The 18,946-nt window shown below is 37.7% G+C and overlaps 1 protein-coding gene across 1 annotated transcript in view; it reads left to right on the top strand.

Annotated features, from left to right (window-relative positions):
- Positions 1 to 18,946, top strand: part of HHLA2 (HERV-H LTR-associating 2) — a 103,325-nt gene that overhangs the window by 40,288 nt on the left and 44,091 nt on the right. Inside the window, exons 6-7 of the mRNA XM_054700624.1 lie at positions 1,695 to 1,820; positions 2,720 to 2,821. The gene's annotated coding sequence lies outside the window, so the exon portion shown is untranslated. The remainder of the gene's footprint in view (positions 1 to 1,694; positions 1,821 to 2,719; positions 2,822 to 18,946) is intronic.

The raw sequence follows: 18,946 nt of genomic DNA, 5'->3' as shown, positions 1-18,946 counted from the left end.
AGTAAACTGCACAGAGCTTCAAGAAGAATTTTTTAAATCAGGAATACATGTTGTTTTTCTCCTGAGGAATTAATTATGGTAAAAGCTTTCACTTTATTCTTTTCAACTAAAATGTTCTGTTATTAGTTTTGTGTGTGTTCAAACAAATTATAATTTAAATATTTTTTATTAATTTTTATCAATTTATTAATCATGGATAATAGCTGGTGGTTAGCCTATATAATAGTAACTAATAATTTTATAGGTATTTTTATTTTATTCTTTGAGAGAAAAGGGCTCATTGGCCACTCTATATAGATTGTGTGTGTGTGTCTCTGTGTATGTGTGTGGGTGTGTATCAGTTCCTCAGTGGTGGATGTGGCAGCCAATATATCTAAGATCCAGAAGCTGGGTCTTTGTTTTCTTCATATTTATAACTTAATATACTAAATCTCAAGCTTAGTGGCAAGCAGTCATAGTAATGTTTATATTCAGCCTGTTTGATTTCTGATATTTGTCACATGTTATAAAATAATCTTTGTTGGCTCCTAAATCAGAAGTAGTGTGACCAACTTATCTGTAAACTATCTGATAGTTTATACAAACTGATTAGAATTGTTCATTTTGTACTATTATTTATCTTCAATGTGTCCTTTCTAAATCAAGACTAGTTTGACATTCTGCAGTTGGATTTTCTTGATTCTGTCCTGGTATGTGATATAATATGGCACTTCACCCAAGAGATTTCATTTATTTTTTTGTACCAGAAATGAACATGTTCCATCTTAATAAAATTTGTGAAATACAACCACCATTAATACATTTATGTATATATAATTACAACTAGTAAATTTTGACATATTGTTATTAGCAATCTTAAAACTATAAAGACATAATTCTGTTTTGTCCTTTCAGGGAAAATGCTTAATGTAAGTCATCAATATATCTAAAGGAAAAAGATTAAAATTTTTACTTTATATTAGAAAACATTGGATGAAAAGAAAAAAAAAGAAAAGAAAACATTGGATGAAAAGGAGATAGTCAGAAAGCTTTATAGATGTGGAACATTTATAGAATGACCCTAGAAATATCACCTGGTAGAGATATCTGCTTCCAGCTCTCAAGTCATCTGTAGAAAAACAATTTATATATTTCTCTTCTATTTACATATCTATTATTCTTCTTTAAAAAATCACTACCTTAAAGGTAACCACAATTTCCCATTACTAAGCATTTAACTTGTGATGGCACTAGTTGCTCACAGAGGTTATACTTGGCATCCAAATATTAAATTATATAGCCTTTGCCTGTGATTATAAATAACAAAAGATGAGTATTGAATTTTAGGTCTGGTGATTAATAGGGTAATAAGAAAAACGAACCAGAAAATCAAAAGAATGTATTTGCAGTCTGTTGTAGCTTATGTCCCTCCAAGAAGCAGAGCCTGAGCTAAGTCTTTCATGCTTGTGGTTGATTTGGGGAAGTGAACCTGGGGAATAGGGTAGAGGCCCTAGGGAAGAGTGAAACAAGGAAGGAGAGTTAGTGTTGCTCAGTCAACTATCCCTGTGGGTTACTGGGCTTAGTCCTAGGCTGCTGATAGGGATGCTTTAAGTAACCACGTAGAAGAGCTATCACAAAATTCAGACACACAGAAGAGAGGAGAAACTTGACCCCTGCAGGCTGACACTGAAGGGTATTAATAGTCTCTCTTTCAGGATTCTCATTAGGAAACAGAAAATTCCTGAGACAAAGAAGATAGACACAGTACAACTGAGATGAGTTAACAGCAAGAGTACCAGGGCACAGCTCACTGTGGACACTGTCATGGTCAGAGCCAAAAGGTGAGCTGATGGGACAGGAAATGGAAGTGGCAGATACCTAATAGGATGCGCATCTTTGACACCAATTCATTAGATGCATCACTTGTTCACTATTAGCTCCTGATTCCTCATCCTAAAAGAGACAGTGGGTAATCTGCCTTGCTTTGTTATCCAGGGTGATCATTAAGGATTTGTAAAGCCCAGTGAAGCAATTTAAAGGAAAACTCACTACAAAACTGAAATAGTTGAGGCTGTCCTATATCTGAGATATGTAGACATACAGAGAAAACAGCGAAACAAGGGGAGGTCACAGAAAGAACTGAGAAAGCCACGGGAAGCCCCTGCACCTGTCTGTTGACAACAGTGGACCAGGAAAGGAAGACATGCACTGATGGTGACAAATGTCACATGTCACATCTTGGAAAAGAAATGTGTGATTAAACAAATTCAATTATCTGCTAATTAGGATGTTAAGAGATTGTTTCTTATTAGAAATATTGATTGAATTGATTTAGCAAATGCCTAATATATATAGACTATAATATCTAGTCTGCTTCTCAGACCAATTTAAGATGTTTTACAACTTATATTTTATAATTTACATTTTAGTCATGTCTGTCCACCCTTCAGCTTTAGAGCTCAAATTTACTTTCTTCTGCTCTATTTTGACAATTGGAAGTTTCCAGTTGGATTATTAGTTTCAATCCTATTTGATCTCTGAGGATTCAGTCAGTAGCTACTCTCCCATCCTCAAATTACAATGTAATTATACATTTATTTCTTAAGAACTTTTGCAAATTTAGTTAAGTGTTAAATCCCAATATTACTTTAAAGTCCCCTCTGAGCCTTAACGTAGGTACATATGCATGCATGATAGGTATAATCAAGATTAATGCTTCCATCTGCCATTTCTGTCCCAGCAATTTGAAGATATTATGGAGGAACTTTGTAGAGGAGAGCCCAAACTGGTGCTTGAGTAATTGCAGATCTCAAAGCTTAACAATGGAACCTCTCTGCTGGCAGTGAGTACTATGGGGTAACCTGATCTAGGGTCCATTAGATTCAACTTCCTTTCAGATACTCCTTATGGAGAGGTAGTGACAAATACATTGCAAGGAAGAGGTTCATAACCTAAAATTTTCGATGTAGACTTGAATTGTAGCTTAGATGTAGTAACTTCCGTTGTGACAAACTTTAGACCAAGCCCCTGTATCCTAGTCATTGATATTCTTAAAAACTTTAATTCTATTTTTACTTTGGCTTGAATAATCACTGCACAGCAAGTCACTTTGTTTGTGGTATTTCATCCTAAAGCTTCAAAAATTTTCAAAGAATATCTAGTCCCTCTACTTTGAGATGCTGTGAAAGTCTGTCCTCTACATGAAGATGCTTTAGGATCTTGGCTATTTCCATAAACTAAATTAGAGTGATTCTGATGTTCCAGAAGCTATGTGGCCCCTGAGAATTCAAGGTGAAAGCTGGGCTTGGCTGCATTTTTAAAGGAAGTCCCAGTTTGATCTTAATTCATAATGGGTCTTATTAAAGATTCAAGTTGGCATGGGTGACTTTGGGGATTCTGAGATGTGAGCAGGGACCTCCAGCTCACCTTCTAGTGGGTAATAAAGGCTCATCACAGTTGACTTCTGAGAAGAAAGGTAAGAAAGAGGTGGGTAAGAAGAGGGAGGAGTTCCCCAAATACACCCTGCCCTCTCTTCCAAGTGTCTCCATGTAGTAGGACGATGATGCAGCTGTGGGATGTGATGCATGAAGGCTAGAAGTTTAGGCAGGGCCATTTGAGCAAGATCTTAGTGTGCCCTGCTAAGGCTTGGATGGTATCCTTTGACTGGGCTAGATGAATCCTATTGAAGAGCGCATTGTCCTTATGAAGTGCCTGTTGTTTACTTTGTGTCTTTTATCTTTATGCATTCAATAAGCAAAGACTGAGCACTTACTATGTGTTAATTTATGGTAGGCATAATACTAGTTGTTGAGACTACAAGGGTGAGTAAAGCATGGTCCCTAGTATCTACTGCACATGTGTGCATGTATGAGAAAGCGAACTGTGTCAAAATTTTAACAAGTGATGTGATAGTGTAAAAAAGAGCACTATTTTGTTTTCCCCTCAGGGAGTTAAAGGAAGTTTACAAAGAAAGCTTATTGTAGGTATGGATTAACTATGATTTTGTGTAGGGTCACAGTTGTTTTTCATGGGATAGTTAGCACCCACTGTAACCAGCAGCACAGTTCTCTTTACTACTCTGCAGCAAACTAGACAGGTTTGTTATGGACATGGAGGTCACGGAGCAGTTCTAGCCCAGGGTTGACACCCCAGGGAATCACACTGCTGGTAAAGACCAGTACACAGCATGGAAACCTAGAGAAAAGTCAATGCTTACCTGCTCCATTATATTATCGGTAAGTGGCATTCTGATTTGGACTCAACCTCTGTACTGACCTGCATATGGGTGAGGCTTTCATAGAAAAAATACTTATCAGCACTGTTGTATTTTGCAATAGGTGATAAGTAATATAACATACCTTAGACTTTACTCTCAGACTCACTGCATTCACAGTACTCCCTCTCATACTTAAACTGAATTGAATCTTATGGACGACTTAGCATTCAAGGAAAAGATTTAGATTGCTAATAAGGTAAGAATTTTTTTTCTAAGTTATTTGTACCTCAAACTTGAAATTCAGCAATTAAGAATGAAAGAACTTTATAGTTCTGTCAGGAAAAATGTTGTGATGGATTGTTTAAATGGTTTTAGTATAAATATCTATAGTGTATATATATGCAAAAGAAATATTGAATAGAAGGTTGTCCTGAAGGATGTTCCTGAAATATTTCCAATAAAAGAACACACCAAAAATGATAAAATACAAAAGATGAATTCCTTAATGTTTGGATAAGATAGTGAAGGAGGAATGAGAAATGGCAGTTTTGAAAGTACTTTGGGGGAATTTATGTCTGAGGATATGGTCTTACTTTAAATTGTTCATCTAGTCATACCACAGAGGCTTGTTAGCTGCCCCACAGCTATACCTGTTTCCTGCTCTGTAGGAAAACAGAATACTGTAGTAGTGGTTTCCTGGCAGAATTGAGTGATCTTTGAATTCTAAAACAAGAAACTGAAGTCTGCTATATGTCTACACTGTCTCAAGGGAGAGTACTTAAATTTATCTCATTGAAATGCTTAAGAAAGAATTCAACAAGTTAAGATTTAATTCTCATTAGGTTTCTATTACTTGGGACTTTGGGCACTAGGAAAGAAATACTAAAAGATAATTTAGGTTTTTTTGTATGCAGGGTGCCTGACAAAGCAAACTGAGATTCCGATTTCCCAGAAACTTGAAGGAAATCAGTTGTACCCTGAATAGCAGACTGGTACCATTTCCTGCACATTTGTATTAAAAGATGTAATAAAATGTAGCAGTCAAGGTCATATTAGAGTGTAGCAGTCAAGGTCATTAGTAATACTAGGAAATTCCTTATCAAGCAGTTTGTGTGTTTTTCTTTGAGCTTTGGTTTCCTAATCTGTAAAATATGGTAGACAGAAATTCCTGGGTTTGCTGTGAAGATTAAGTGTATTAAATTTTTAGCAAGGTGCCTAGTATGTAGGAAGTATTCAATAAATATTGAATATTATTATTTCAGAATATAGATGTAAAAGACATATCATTAGTGTCCTAAAGTTGGATGGCTCTAAAGTCCACAGATGAAGGCTCTGCCCAGTTTCAGCATGCAATCCACCAGTAAGCTCTATCTACTAGCTGGCCTTTGCTAGGGAAGGCACCATTTGCTAGATTTAGGCCTCCCTGGAGGCCTAGAGAAGACCACATCTGTATGAATTTTTTTATAAATTAACTGGAATTCCTCCTTGCCATGGTCAGTAAGCAAGTGCACATCATATAGTAATGTATTAAAGGTGTTTTTCAAAGATGAAATCTTGTGATTTGTGAAACATGGATAGAAATGGAGGGGATTATGCTAAGTTAAATAAGTCAGAAAAAGACAAATTGTGTATGGTTTTACTCATCTGTGGAATATAAACAAATTAAGCAAAAGAACAGACAAAAACAAGCGCTTGAAATCTGACTGAATAACAGAAGCTACAAGGAGCAGGCAAGTGGAGGGGGAGGGGGCAGAGGGGGAGCAAAGTGGGGAGGGGACCCAGTGGACAATAATGCAAGATTATTATGGCTTTAATGATATAACATCCACTTGGAGAGGTGGGAATCTATCTCCCTAAAACATACAGTGTGATAAAACAACAGTACCTCAATAAACATAATTTTTAGAATAAAGATGTTTTTCCCTGTGAGGCTGTCCAACAAGGGAAATTCCCATAAACTTGCCTAGGAGTGGAAACTTTGTTTTAAATTATTAGATAACAGCACCCTTTTCTCTGAATCTTTGAATAAATCTCTGTAACTAACTTCTGAGTTATAGAGAGATTAATTGGTCAATGAATCCTACCAGTAATGCCGCCTGAGCTGGGATCCCAGGTACATGGGGAAAGCAGGCCAAACCAAGTTCCCTGCAGCCCACCTGTTCTTCCTTTTACTACCAAGCATGGCTACTGAATTCTACCCTTGGTTCCCAGCAATCCCCCTTTCAAGAAGTTAAGGATTAAGGCAGACCCATGGCATGATGAGAATTGTAATCCTACGACCCTGGAATCCCTTTGGCATGGAAGTGGGAGTGGAACCCATAAAACATTAGTGCATGGAGTTCACTCGGGACACTTTTCCCCCAACATATGATCTTCAAAATGTGATTTTTTTTTTTAATATAGACCTTACTCTTGGAGGCTTTCTTTTCTCTGGATCTTTATTTTTAGCAAGACTCTGAAAATGTACTCTATTGCTTCTCTCTTCTTTCACATCATTCTTCCTTTTCGTACAATGCATGCTTTCTCCTCTCAGGTGTAGTCCCCGAATAATTCCCACCACCAATTCACCCGTGCACCATCGCCATAGTCCAATGTGCTCTTCCCTCCCCTGTTTTCATCCCTCTCCCTCCTCCTCCCCTGCAGAGTGTCTCTGATTATAGTTGCCTGATAATTTTGTTTTTTAATTTATTATTATTATTTTATTCCTGATCCCTTATTTGGTTCCCCTGCACTCCTCCTATAAGTGAAGCCATCCAATATTTTTCTTTTTCTCTCTGGCTAATTTCACTGAGCATAATCCCTTCCAGCACCATCCATTGCTGCAGATGGCATGAGTTTATCTTTTTTGATTGCTGATTAGTATTCCATTGTGTATATGTACCACATCTTCTTGATCCAGTCATCTACTTTTAGGCATTTGGGTTGTTTCCATATCTTACCTGTTGTATATAGTGCTGCAGTAAACATAGGGGTGCAGGTATCCTTTCGAATTAATGTTTTTGCGTCCTTTGGGTAGATTCCTAAGAGTGGAATTGCTTGGTCATATGGAAGCTGCATTTATAGCAGTCTGAGGAACCCACACACAGCTTTCCATAGTGGTTGGGCCTGTTTGCATTCCCACCAGCAGTGTAGGAGAGTTCCTTTTTCTCTGACAAGTGTGATTTCTTATCATCTTCTCAGTTTCTCAATTTTTCTTTGTAAAAACAGTTACATGTCCCTTCAGAGGCTTATTTTTAAATTCTGAGTAATGAGAGTTGATTTTCCTATGCCCTTGATCTTGGACTCTTGTATAATTGTGATCACTCCTTATCGTCAATTTAGAGTTCAAATTACTAATCCCCAGCCAGCAAGCTATTAATGCATAAACTGGATATGTGTAAATGAATACTTACAGCTTTATTACTTTAACACTTTAACTTTTAAACTTTAACACTTTCTATTTCCAGTGAGAGATCTTCTCTGTAATCATCACTTTCTGTCCTCCATGCCATCTTTGACAAATACAGTCCTTTTTATCTAATTTAACCTAGATGAGAGGTTACAGAGAACACCTGTAGAGAAAATTCTTTGTGCCTTCTCTTTCTGCCCCATTCTCTATCTACCTTAACTGTAATCACTAAAACATCTGTCAATTTTACAAAATCAGTGGTATGAAGAGTGACTTTGGTATATCAAGCTATAGAATAAGGCTCAGCATCATTTTGAATTAGGGAGGTAAAGATTTCTTCGCTTGGAAAATATCACTCACACTAAACTTAGTGTGAGTGAATAGTCTATTATTGTTACAGGGTAGGGAGAGGGGCACTCCTTAACCCCCAAATCTGCCTGTTCTAAATATGTTCTTGCCATCTACCACATCAAGACAAAACATATAAGACCTTTAAAGAAAGGAATTTTTTAAAAAGATTTATTTATTTATGCATAGAAAAACTAGGTTGTAGGCCAAAGATGTGGGGGATGGGGGGTGAGAGGATTCACCAGAGATAGAGTGGGGTGCAGAACAGGCAGATTTACTGAAATACACTGCTAAGGGGAACAGCATCTGAAACAGGAGAGGTCTACAGCATCATAAGGGGGTTAGCTTCCTGGCCAGGGATCAAATTCAGGCCCTAGTGGGGATAGCACTGAGACTTAACTCCTATGCTACCAGGGAGGCCTGGAAAAAAAAATTAATTATAATATAATTTGTTTATATATATTTTACATTGTTCATTTTTGTACAATATTTGCTTTCTCCTCTCAGGTGTAGTCCCTGAATAATTCCTACCACCAGTTCACCTGTGCACCATCACCATAGTCCCTTGTGCTCTTCCCTCCCCTGTATTGATCCCTCTCCCTCCCCCTCCCCGGCAGAATGTCTCTGATTTATAGTTGCCTGTTAAATTTTTTTTAAAGATTTATTTATTTATTTATACAAGCACTGGGTACAGTCAGAAGCTCAGGAGGGTTAGCAAATTCACCACAAACAGAGCAGGGAACAGAACAGGCAGACTGACGAAATACACTGCTGAGGGGAGCAGCAGGCGTGGCAGGAGAGGTCTGCCGCACCATGTGGGACCCTCGCCAGGCAGCCGGGGATCGAACCAGAGCTGCAGAGGCTGCATGCAGCTTCGCAGCCCAGTGCTCAACCACTGCACCACCAGGGGAGGCCCTGTTAATTTTGTTTTGTTTTATTTTGTTTTATTACTTTCCCTCCTAATCTCTTATTTGGTTCCTCTGTATCCCTCCTATAAGTGAAACCTTCCGATACTTTTCTTTTTCCTTCTGACTTATTTCACTGAGCATAATCCTTTCTAGCTCCATCCATGTTGCTGTGAATGGCATGAGTTTATCTTTTTGATTGCTGGATAGTATTCCATTGTGTATATGTACCATATCCTCTTGATCAGTCATCCACTTTTGGGCATTTGGGTTGTTTCCATATCTTACCTATTGTAAATAGAATTAATGTTTTTGTGTCCTTTGGGTAGATTCCTAAGAGTGGAATTGCTGGGTCATATGGAAGCTGCATTTTAAATTTAAATTGTTTAGTTCCTGCTACAAAATTTACTCAGCTATAAATGGACATATTAGTATACATTTTATGGGGTTATTGCTAAGATCAAGTAAAAGAATGTTTATAATGTACTAAGCAAATTTCCTGCCACCTGACCAACAATTATTAAATAACTTCTAGTAATTACACAGGGAATTAAATTTCTATTAATTACCAGAGGGAAACTTCTTGAATGTATAGGTGAGGAGGAGGGATCTTGTTGCTCAAGTAATCTTTGTGGGCAGTGAAAAATGAGATCTTTGTGAGATCAGTTTTTTTGGTTGATTATTTACTTTGTAGATCTGAGTCCTCACCTGGAAGGCATGGATACCCAAACCACTATCCCTAATCGAGATGAAGTGGTCACACCTGGAGATGCCCAAAGGCTAATTGGCTTCTCAGTCTCTTTAAAGGTGCACACAGCATGGAGTAGGAGGAGAACTGTCTTGGACAAGTCTCAGTTTCACTCCTTCATTATCTTTGAGACTGAGCAATGTGCTTACCCTCTGAATCTCCATCTTCTCATTTTAAATGGAGATTGAATAGGGACTTAAATAGAGACTATTATAGCTTATAACTAATTATCCAGTCTTTTAACATATTTTCAAAGATATATATCCTTAGAGAGGTGCTCAACTCCTTATCTTTTTATGGTTTTGCTATAGGTGTTCTAATAGAATTTTCTCCCCTTTTCTGTAGTTTATATTCCATTAGCCTTGCCAACTAGAGAAGAGATGGGTTTCTGGAAAGGCAAAAATCTCTTAATCCTCCACAGGTTTTCCTGTAGTGAGAAAAAGAAACTGATGAATTTATTATAGTCATATTTTTGAATTCTGCTTACTTAAAATCTTATTTTTCCTTTAACTGTTTCCTTTAACTATAATACCCTACCAGTATTATAAAATACCTCAACCTCTACCTTTCTCCCCAAACTTAGTTGACAGCATATTTTGGGGGATTCAAAACTACTTGTTCAAAACTACTTCAAAACTACTTGTTCAAAACTACTTGGAACTTGTCATTAGCTAACTTTTTATATCTAACCTCTTCACATTAGAAGGATGGCTATCAGAAACACACCTCTCCCTAGTTAATTTAAAGCCAGTGTCTATGGAGGACAATTCAAATCTGATCTATGGTATATATAAAACATGTAAAATATTCACTTTAGTAGAGTGGGGGCCTGCTAGAAACAATATTAAAGCTCAACTGAAGGAATAGATCAGAATTATACCTCTGATTCTGCCTTTGAAGATGTGGACAGGTTGTACCATGTATTGAGGAATTGTCTCTTCCTCATGGATCTTCTGACTAGAACTGTTGGCACTATTGAAGAAAGGGGACAAAATGGTGGCTTCTACTGAATCACCTCAAAGGAATTGAGAGCTTTTTGACGTACCCAGGTAGTTCTTAGAATTCTTACATGTTTCTTTCCTTACGAACACAAGAATGCTTTGATGGGAATTGCTTCAAGATTACCCAGAAGCTAATAGTGGGTTTTTCTACCACTTATTTATCTTTTTGAGGAAAAAGAAAACCCAAAGGCTTATTGAAATCTAAGGGTTGTAGCTAGTATTCTTTCTCCTTCACATGGCCATCTCACTGTGAGAATCTAAATTTTTTCTAAATTAACTAAATCAATTGTTGAACATTGCTTTCAGAAATTTGCAAATTGACAAATTATATTATTAATTCAATTACATTAAGCTCAGCAAGCAGCTCTGTAGTTATAAAGACAAACTTGGCAACGAAGAAACCTGTTTAGTCTTTTTTTAAAAAAATGCTCAAAATGTGAAATAGGCATTGTAAAAAGATTCAGAAAGTATGCAATAACCCAGGTGAAAATGGTTGAAATCCACCAAGTCAGGACTTGGAAATCTTTAGATGTTAGTGTAGTGGGAGGAGAGGAGGGAGGTGAGTGTTAGAACAAAGGGAGTTGTACCAGTGAAGGCAGGGTGTTCTGACTTTTGAGACTTCAAGGCTGGAGCAGTTCTGGATGATGAGGGCAGGAATCGAGATCTGGAAAGGATAGGTTGCTTGGAGACTGACTAGTTTATGAGTTCTTGATTTTTTTTTTCCTCACAGTTTTGGATTTGTCATCACATGTGCATCCAAGTTCCCTAGAGTGTTGTTAAAGTGGAGATGGAGGTATCGCATATTTGGAGAGAAACCATTTTTCTACTATTTTGGTTGATGGGATAGTAGACTGAGTTTGGTGCGAGTTTTCAATATCAGTGGGACCAAATAGGACTTTACAGATAACAAAATAGGAAATCCAAGTCATAAGGCATTTGTTAAAAACATTTTGTACTTATAAAAGACATAAAAAATATGATAACCTAACCCTATAAGCCCCATCCAGCCTAAATACAGTTGACACCCCATAGGTACCTTCCTGTGTATGGACAAGTATAACTTCAGAAGAGATGTAGATTGTCTGTAGGGAGCAGGAATGGACACGGTGCAGGTTCTCTATGATCCAGCAGACCGCGTAAAGGAGTCTGAGTCCTCAGTGGTTTTTGCAGGTCTTTTATTGGGGTTCACCAGGCATATGGCAGGCAGGAGTGCTGGGGGGCCGGGAGGCTGGCAGGCCTCCCAGCCCCCAGCAAGTCTTCACTCTATCTGGGCTCTCCAGTGATCTCTGCTTCTGCTTCTTTGCTTCTCTCTCGGCTTTTCTCTCGGCTTCTACTGGCGTCCCCATGACGCCGCCCTTAAAAGCACAGTCTTAGCCCAGGTGTACCCACTTCAGGTGCCCACCATCAGGCATGCATTCAGGATCACAGGGTTCCCTCATCTATTTGCAGATTCTGCTGTGAGGAGAAGATGAGAAATGAGTCAGCCTTTTTAAGAAAAAAAGACAGTACAATAGTGCTTTGGGAGAACATCAGGTTTCAGTTGAGGCTGGAAAGCAGCAGGTATCTGATCAGGTTATTGGTAAAGGGCAATTCATTATGGAATAATGCTTTCAGAGGGCACAGGAAAGAGGCTTCAGAAGAGCAAAAGTGAGAGGCTGGGTCAGGAGAGGTAACCCAGAACCTGGGCAAGGGAGTTTGTAGGCAAGTGTGTTGTTACATGTTGAAATGTTGACCTTTGCAGAGATGAAATGGTGGAAGAAACAGCTCAGAGCTTTCAAGGACAATCTGCCAGAGTTTCAGTTCATTCGTCTGTGTCTTAGGGAAGATTTTACTACAAGCAGCTGTTTAGCCAAAGACATAGGTGCAAATGATTTATTAAAGTAGTGCTTTCACCAGAAAGCAATTGAAGAGTGGGGGGAGCCAGCGTGATGGGTGGAGCAAGGAAATAGCCCAGGAGTTCCTATGGCATGTATAGGTCACAGGCTTCTGGACAACAAACTTCTCTTCAGGAGGTGCTGGCTGGTGTCCTTTTGGTGGGGTTCCATGATGTGTGGATACAGGCATTTTGCTACTACAAGGAAAACCAGATTCTATATGGAGCACAGAGAAGGCAAAGCAGAGACATGTGATCTGGTAAGGAGTCCTAGAGAATCTTCAGTGAGAGTATGGCCTTGCCGACATTTCTGATCTTCAGAGAATTAAGATTTTGTTGTTCTGAGCCACCATGTTTGTGGAAATTTTTTAGTAGAATCCTAGAAAATGTTTGGAAAGAAATCATTTTTCTACTTTTTTTCTTGATGGGATAGTTGGAAAGAGATAGGAATGTACACAAAGTCCTGGATCAAAATGACCTGAGGCGCCTACTAGCTTCAGTATGTTTCTTAGAAAATTTCTTTTGTCGTCTAAGCCATTTTTGTCCAGGATTTTCTTTCGTTGTTTGCAACAGAATTCTAAATTCTCAAGTACTTTGATAATCTGATTTTTATCTACATATGCTTTTTTTCAGGGTTGGGAGTAATAAAAAAATGAGAAATGACATGAAACATTTAGGTTTAACTTCTAATATGGCTAAAATATTTCATAGCTTTTCAATTAGGTGAAAGATTTCTTTTTGGAAAGGAAAGAAGGGATTATACAAATATCTGTGCTAATCTGATGGGCACCTCAGTGGGGGCTGGTCACCATCACTAGAAACTTGGGCTTTTCAACCCTGCTCCCCCACCTCTCTAGAAGCAGAGAGGGCCTCAAATGGAGTTTATTTTAGGTGGGGCTTTATTTTTTAGTCATTTGCATACCATTCCTGCACCCACCCTTTTTGAACTGTGTATATATTGTATAATGTGTCATTTCTTTATTTTGCCTGGTTAGTGACTAAGTTGTTAAATTACTCTGACACAGTATGTTTGTGATAGTCTTGATTTCTCCCCGCCTGGTGTATCTGATACCTATAACCACTATCAAAACCACCAGTGCCACTATTGTACATCAAGGGTTCTTTGAAGGCTGGTTATTTTGTATCCTATTCTCATTTTGTTAGCCTGAGTTATTGGACAGTGGTGAACATTAAGCTTTGTGCAGTTTTTTTGTTAGACAATTGAGCTGAAGTCTTTTCTTTTTGAGCCAAGTATTCCATTCCAGTGTTTACATTAGTTAGTGTATGTGCATAGTTTTCAAAGAGGGGACAATATTAGGGAACTTTGGACTCTCCAGTTACATGACTGTTTGGCTCAGCTCTGCAGTAGTGGCTAAAAGGGAGGACCTGGCACCAAATGGGGCAAATGACTAATCAACTCCTAACAGGGAACGTAGGCTTGTAAAGCCTTCAAACCAAGAGGAGCTGAAGGGGCACACAAAAATCGCACCCAACACATGCGTGATAAGTCATATTTATAGATCTCTCTAATATCACACCTTCTTTGGACTCCTAGGAGAAAACCCTATTTGGTCATTGTGACAGCCATGAAAATATAGAGCATAGCAGGAGCTGTGTAGGAGTGTAGCTGATTGTCCCAGTTGCTGCCCTCTGGATTAATCACCACGTTGGGGTTATGGTCTTACTTCCCACTGGCCAGGATTGAGCTCACCTGATGCTCACCATTATTTATGCAACCAGTGATGGCTGAGTGTGGTGGTGATACTAATGCAGGTTCCCCTGAGGGATGGGCTCCCCAGTGGTCTTGCCAAAACTTCCTCAGAAATGCATTGCAGTCTAAGGCTCTTTTGACTCCATTTCCTTCTTTCTCTCTCTCCTTTTACAACACAGTCTGAAAGTTCTGCTGACTTCTGCTTTCTCTTTATCCTTCACAGGAATTTCCTTTAGTAATTCCCTTGTCTGTCTTATCCCATCTTGGTGTCTGCTTCTTAGAGGACATGATTAGTGCAGTCATGGTATGTTAACTGTTTAAACATTGTTAGATTTGGCTTCCTAATATTTTATCTAGATTTTTACATCTACTTTCCTGAGTGAAATAGGTTATGTTTATCCTCATGCTGTCTTTGCTGGGTTTTAATACTAAGGTTAGACTCTCCTTGAAGTCTGGTAACTTCATCTGAAAAACTCTGTCATATGTATGAGTGTGTACACGTGTGTGAAGGATTTAGACTATTATCCAGCCTTTTAAATGATTAAGCACTCTATTTTTGTGTGTGCATATGTCAGTTTTGTAAAAGGAAAGATTCCAGGAAAATAGTTTTCAAATCCATAGATTGTTAATTGATATCTTTTCAAATCTATTTTATGTGTAGTTATATTGCCTTTTCCATTATGATAATTTTTCTCATTTAATTTTGCAAGACATTTATCTATTGTCACTTTTATTAATCTTGTCAGTCACATCTTTACTTGAGTCTTTCCTACTTATATATTTTCTATTTCATTTATTTCCAGCATAATAATATCTGGCTATTTTGATATTTTTCTAATGTCTTATATTTTGCAATTATAACTATTCACCATTCATTTCTTTTTAATTTATGTATCTGTGACTGTAAGTTTTCCTTAAATAACTGCTTTTACTGCATTCCACATTTTTCTTTACGTTGTATACATTTTCATTTATTTGGTTATAGTTTTTAAAAAATTCATTTGGTTATAATTTGTCAAAACTAAGAAATTTGGTAATGATTAAACACTATGAACTAAATTACAGATTTCATTTGAATTTTTACCAGTTTTTCCACTAATTTCTACTTTCTATCCCACCCAACCCAGAAGTCCACATTACATTGAATAGTTATGTCTCCTTAGTCTCCTTAGTCTCCTCTAATCTCCAACAATTTCCCAGTCTTGTTTTTTGTGAACTTGACAGTTGAGAAGTTGCAGTCAAATGTTTTGTAGACTATCGCTCAATTTGCCTTTGTTGTTTTATGATTAGATTGAAGCTGTGGGATTTGTGGCACAATACTACACAAGTAAAGTGCCCTTAACATTGTATAGGTAGTAGCAACTTGATTTGTCATTGATAACCTTGATCACTTGATTAAGGTGATATCTCTCTGGTTTTTCCAATGTACAGTTACTACTGTTCCCTCTTTTTATGCTCTTCCTTAGAATTGAGTGACTTAAATACAGTTTTTAGGGGAGGGGAGTTAGTGCTACCTCTTAGAGGGGGTAGTATGTACATATATATGCTCTAGAATTCTTTGGTAAGGAAAAAATTTATTCATTCATTTTTATTAGTATAGACACAGGGATTTGTTTTTAATTCTTTGAGTTATAATCCAATATTATAATTTTATTTTGCTGTTTAAAATATCTAGTTTTGGTCATTTGGGGCACCTTAAGGCTGAAGACTGTGTCTTTCAGACATACCCCCACTTTTCTTTTATAATAGTACTTTCTGTCCCCTCTCTATTACCTTGCAGTTTTGTTTCCATATTTCTTGTACTTACCTAGACTTGACCAAATACATTTTTCTGGGAAGAAACTCTAGGCTAAATTAATAACGGATATTTTTCTACAAATAGCAAAACTGGAGATAAAATAAGTCTTACATGGATAAAAAGCAGTGATTTTTATTTTATTATTTTTTTTTAAGCAGTGATATTTTTTAAAACTGCTTTGAGGGGAAAAATAACTAAAGAATGCAAAATTTATCAGTTAATACATGTGCTATTTTCATCAATCATATTCTGTTGGATTTAATGGTATATTGTTCCCTGCTCACTTGTTGGGAAAAATCAGCTGGCTTAATCACTAACTTTTTGAAATTTCTTGGCAAGTCAGAGTTATTTGTTTGGATTATTAAGAGAAAGTTTATAGAATAATGGTCTGAATTCTGATTCTCACAAGTTGTTAATCACTGAAAATTAACTGCATCCCACATCCATATTGGCAGTAATAATGAATTTACTTGAGTAGTTTGATTATGGATTTGATTTCTCATCTCAACAGATACAGAATTGAACGCCCATTTGGTCATCTCAAGATAGATTTGAAAGCTTGAGAGACTATTTAAAATTTGAATTTGGGGCCTCCCCTGGTGGTGCAGGCAGTTGAGTGCAGCGCTGTGAAGCTGTCCACAGCCTCTGCAGCGCCAGTTTGATTCCAGCTGGCCTGCGAGGGTCCCACATGGTGCAGCAGACCTCTCCTGTCATGCCCGCTGCTTCCCTCAGCAGTGTATTTCAGTCAGTCTGCCTGTTCTGTTCCCCGCTCTGTCTCTGGTGAATCCTCTCACCCTCCCATGTATCTGGCCTGTACCCTGGTTCTTGTATAAAAAAAATAAATCTTTAAAAATAAATAAATAAATAAAATTTGAATTTGGGGGAGAATGCGGGTACTTGGTATGTTATAAATATTTTGACTTCTGTCATTTGTCCCATTATATAAATTCCTGGAAAGCAGAAACTTATATTTGAACTGGTTGTATACAGTTTTGTTTTTTCTTTAAATAAATGAAGTTTAGGCAAATGTGTGCTAATATGCCTGCACATAAGCACTTTTTCTTGCATATGATTTTATCATTTATCAAAATGTATGTGGATTTGGTAGAGGGTTATACCTTATATAGATCTTCTGGCTTGTTTTAAATAGAGTTGAGAACACTTAAAAAGCAGTTTTTTCCCCTCAGTTTACCAAATGGAAACTATGTATGTGTCTGCATGTCATATATATACTTGGAAAATTGTTTCACTTACAGCAAACCTGTATTTCCCATCCCTCCTCCCTCAGCTCTTTGGTTTATAAGTGGCAGAGAACAACACCTGGGAGACCTGTCTTTCTGTGTTTTCTAAAAAGCCTGTTACCATTTGTTAAGCTCCTTGGGGCAGCCATTGTTTAAACTGTCTCTTGAGTAGTCCCAAGCACTGATACAAATTAACAATAATTGAGGACACATGTAAGTATGCCCCCAAAATTTGGACCTACGGTTAATGCTTAACTATGTTAGCACATAGAAACATCTCAGTTGATGGCTAACATTTTGAAATTAGAATACTGCATATTATTTATCCAGAGTATGAAGGAGAAAATGAAAATTCATCAATGGGAAGGTCCTGCCACTCAAGTAGCCCCCTAAGTATGATTAGAAAAGAACTCAATTCTGGGGTGTTACCTTCAACATCCTCCCATTTTTCTTGTCCCATTGCCTGCATTTACTTTGGGCTGGGAATGGGCATCCAGGGGAGTGTAATTTTTGGTGTTGGCTTCTTCCACAGTTGGAGATCTAGGGACCGAGCTATGGAAACAACACATGGTATATATTTGATTGCATTAAGTAAAACCTGGCATAAATTTGATAACTTCTGTTTTAATCTGCAGAGATATACATGTTCTAAAACCAGCTTATTCTATGTAAAAGTAGAAAAGTGATGACACACTGCTGTTTGGGCACACATATATATCTCTTGCTATGAACAGGCATGTGCTTCTGCCTGTCACCTGCCTGTTGATTCTTGTTCTCATTCTGCCTTCCCTGCCTGTCCCCTACTGTATTGAGTATCAACACAGAGCTACATGGCCCTGACCTTTTCCATCTCTGGCTTTTTTGTAGCTTTAGCCAAAAGGAAGCACAGGCAAGAAACTGGAGGTCTGGAGGGGATGACAGAAGCCAGGTCATTGTCCCCATCCTTATGTTTTAAGTATATCCTCTTTATCCCCTTAGTGTTTCTCGCTTCTCCCTGACTTAAAATACCTTCTTTCATTGTTCAGTCTGAAGCGCTGTAGTAGCTTATTGTTAATATTACTCATCACTGGGTTGCCTCACCTCTGTTGCTTTACATCACCCATATGGTCAATTTCCCATCATTAATGTCTTTTTCTGTTCTACTTCTCTATGACTTTCTTTTGAAAGTGTACCCACACTAAATAAATCATATGAAAATCCCCATCTCTAGCTATGCTTCTAGGGAACCTGACTTAAAGTATATTTTGTGGAAGAAATGGTGAAAATCTATTATTCTGGTGGAATGGGTACATGAAAGTTGTGACCAGATCTTCAATTGCAGTTTCCAGGAAGGTGAAAAAGAAAAAGTAACAGCTAGACATTATTGCAGAATCTAAAGTTGTTGAAGTAAAAATTTTAATATGTGGGAAAATAATGACTTACAAAATTAAGAAGGTTGAGAAAGGCTAGATGTCATGGCAAAATGACACTGTGCCTTTGACTAGTTGGAGACCCAAGAGTTTTCTAGTGGGAGGGCAATAGAAGGTAAGCAGAGGGAAGTAGAGTGTACTTTAAAACTAGAGATTTTGCTTCATGAAGTTTAAGTATTAAAGATACTATTTCTATCGACCACCCCTGATCTCTCCATTTTTCAGATGGGAAACAGTTTTAAAGATTATTCAAATATTAAAATCCTGTAGCTAGTGCGATTTGAACCTGTAAGTCAACACCAGGCCTCACTCTAGAGCCCATGCCCTCC

Source organism: Talpa occidentalis, unplaced genomic scaffold (assembly GCF_014898055.3).
Source record: "Talpa occidentalis isolate TD23 unplaced genomic scaffold, MPIMG_talOcc4v2.1 talOcc4.4, whole genome shotgun sequence".
NCBI lineage: Eukaryota > Metazoa > Chordata > Mammalia > Eulipotyphla > Talpidae > Talpa > Talpa occidentalis.
The sequence above is the reverse complement of the archived record's forward strand: the minus strand, read 5'-3'. Positions and strand labels throughout refer to the sequence as shown.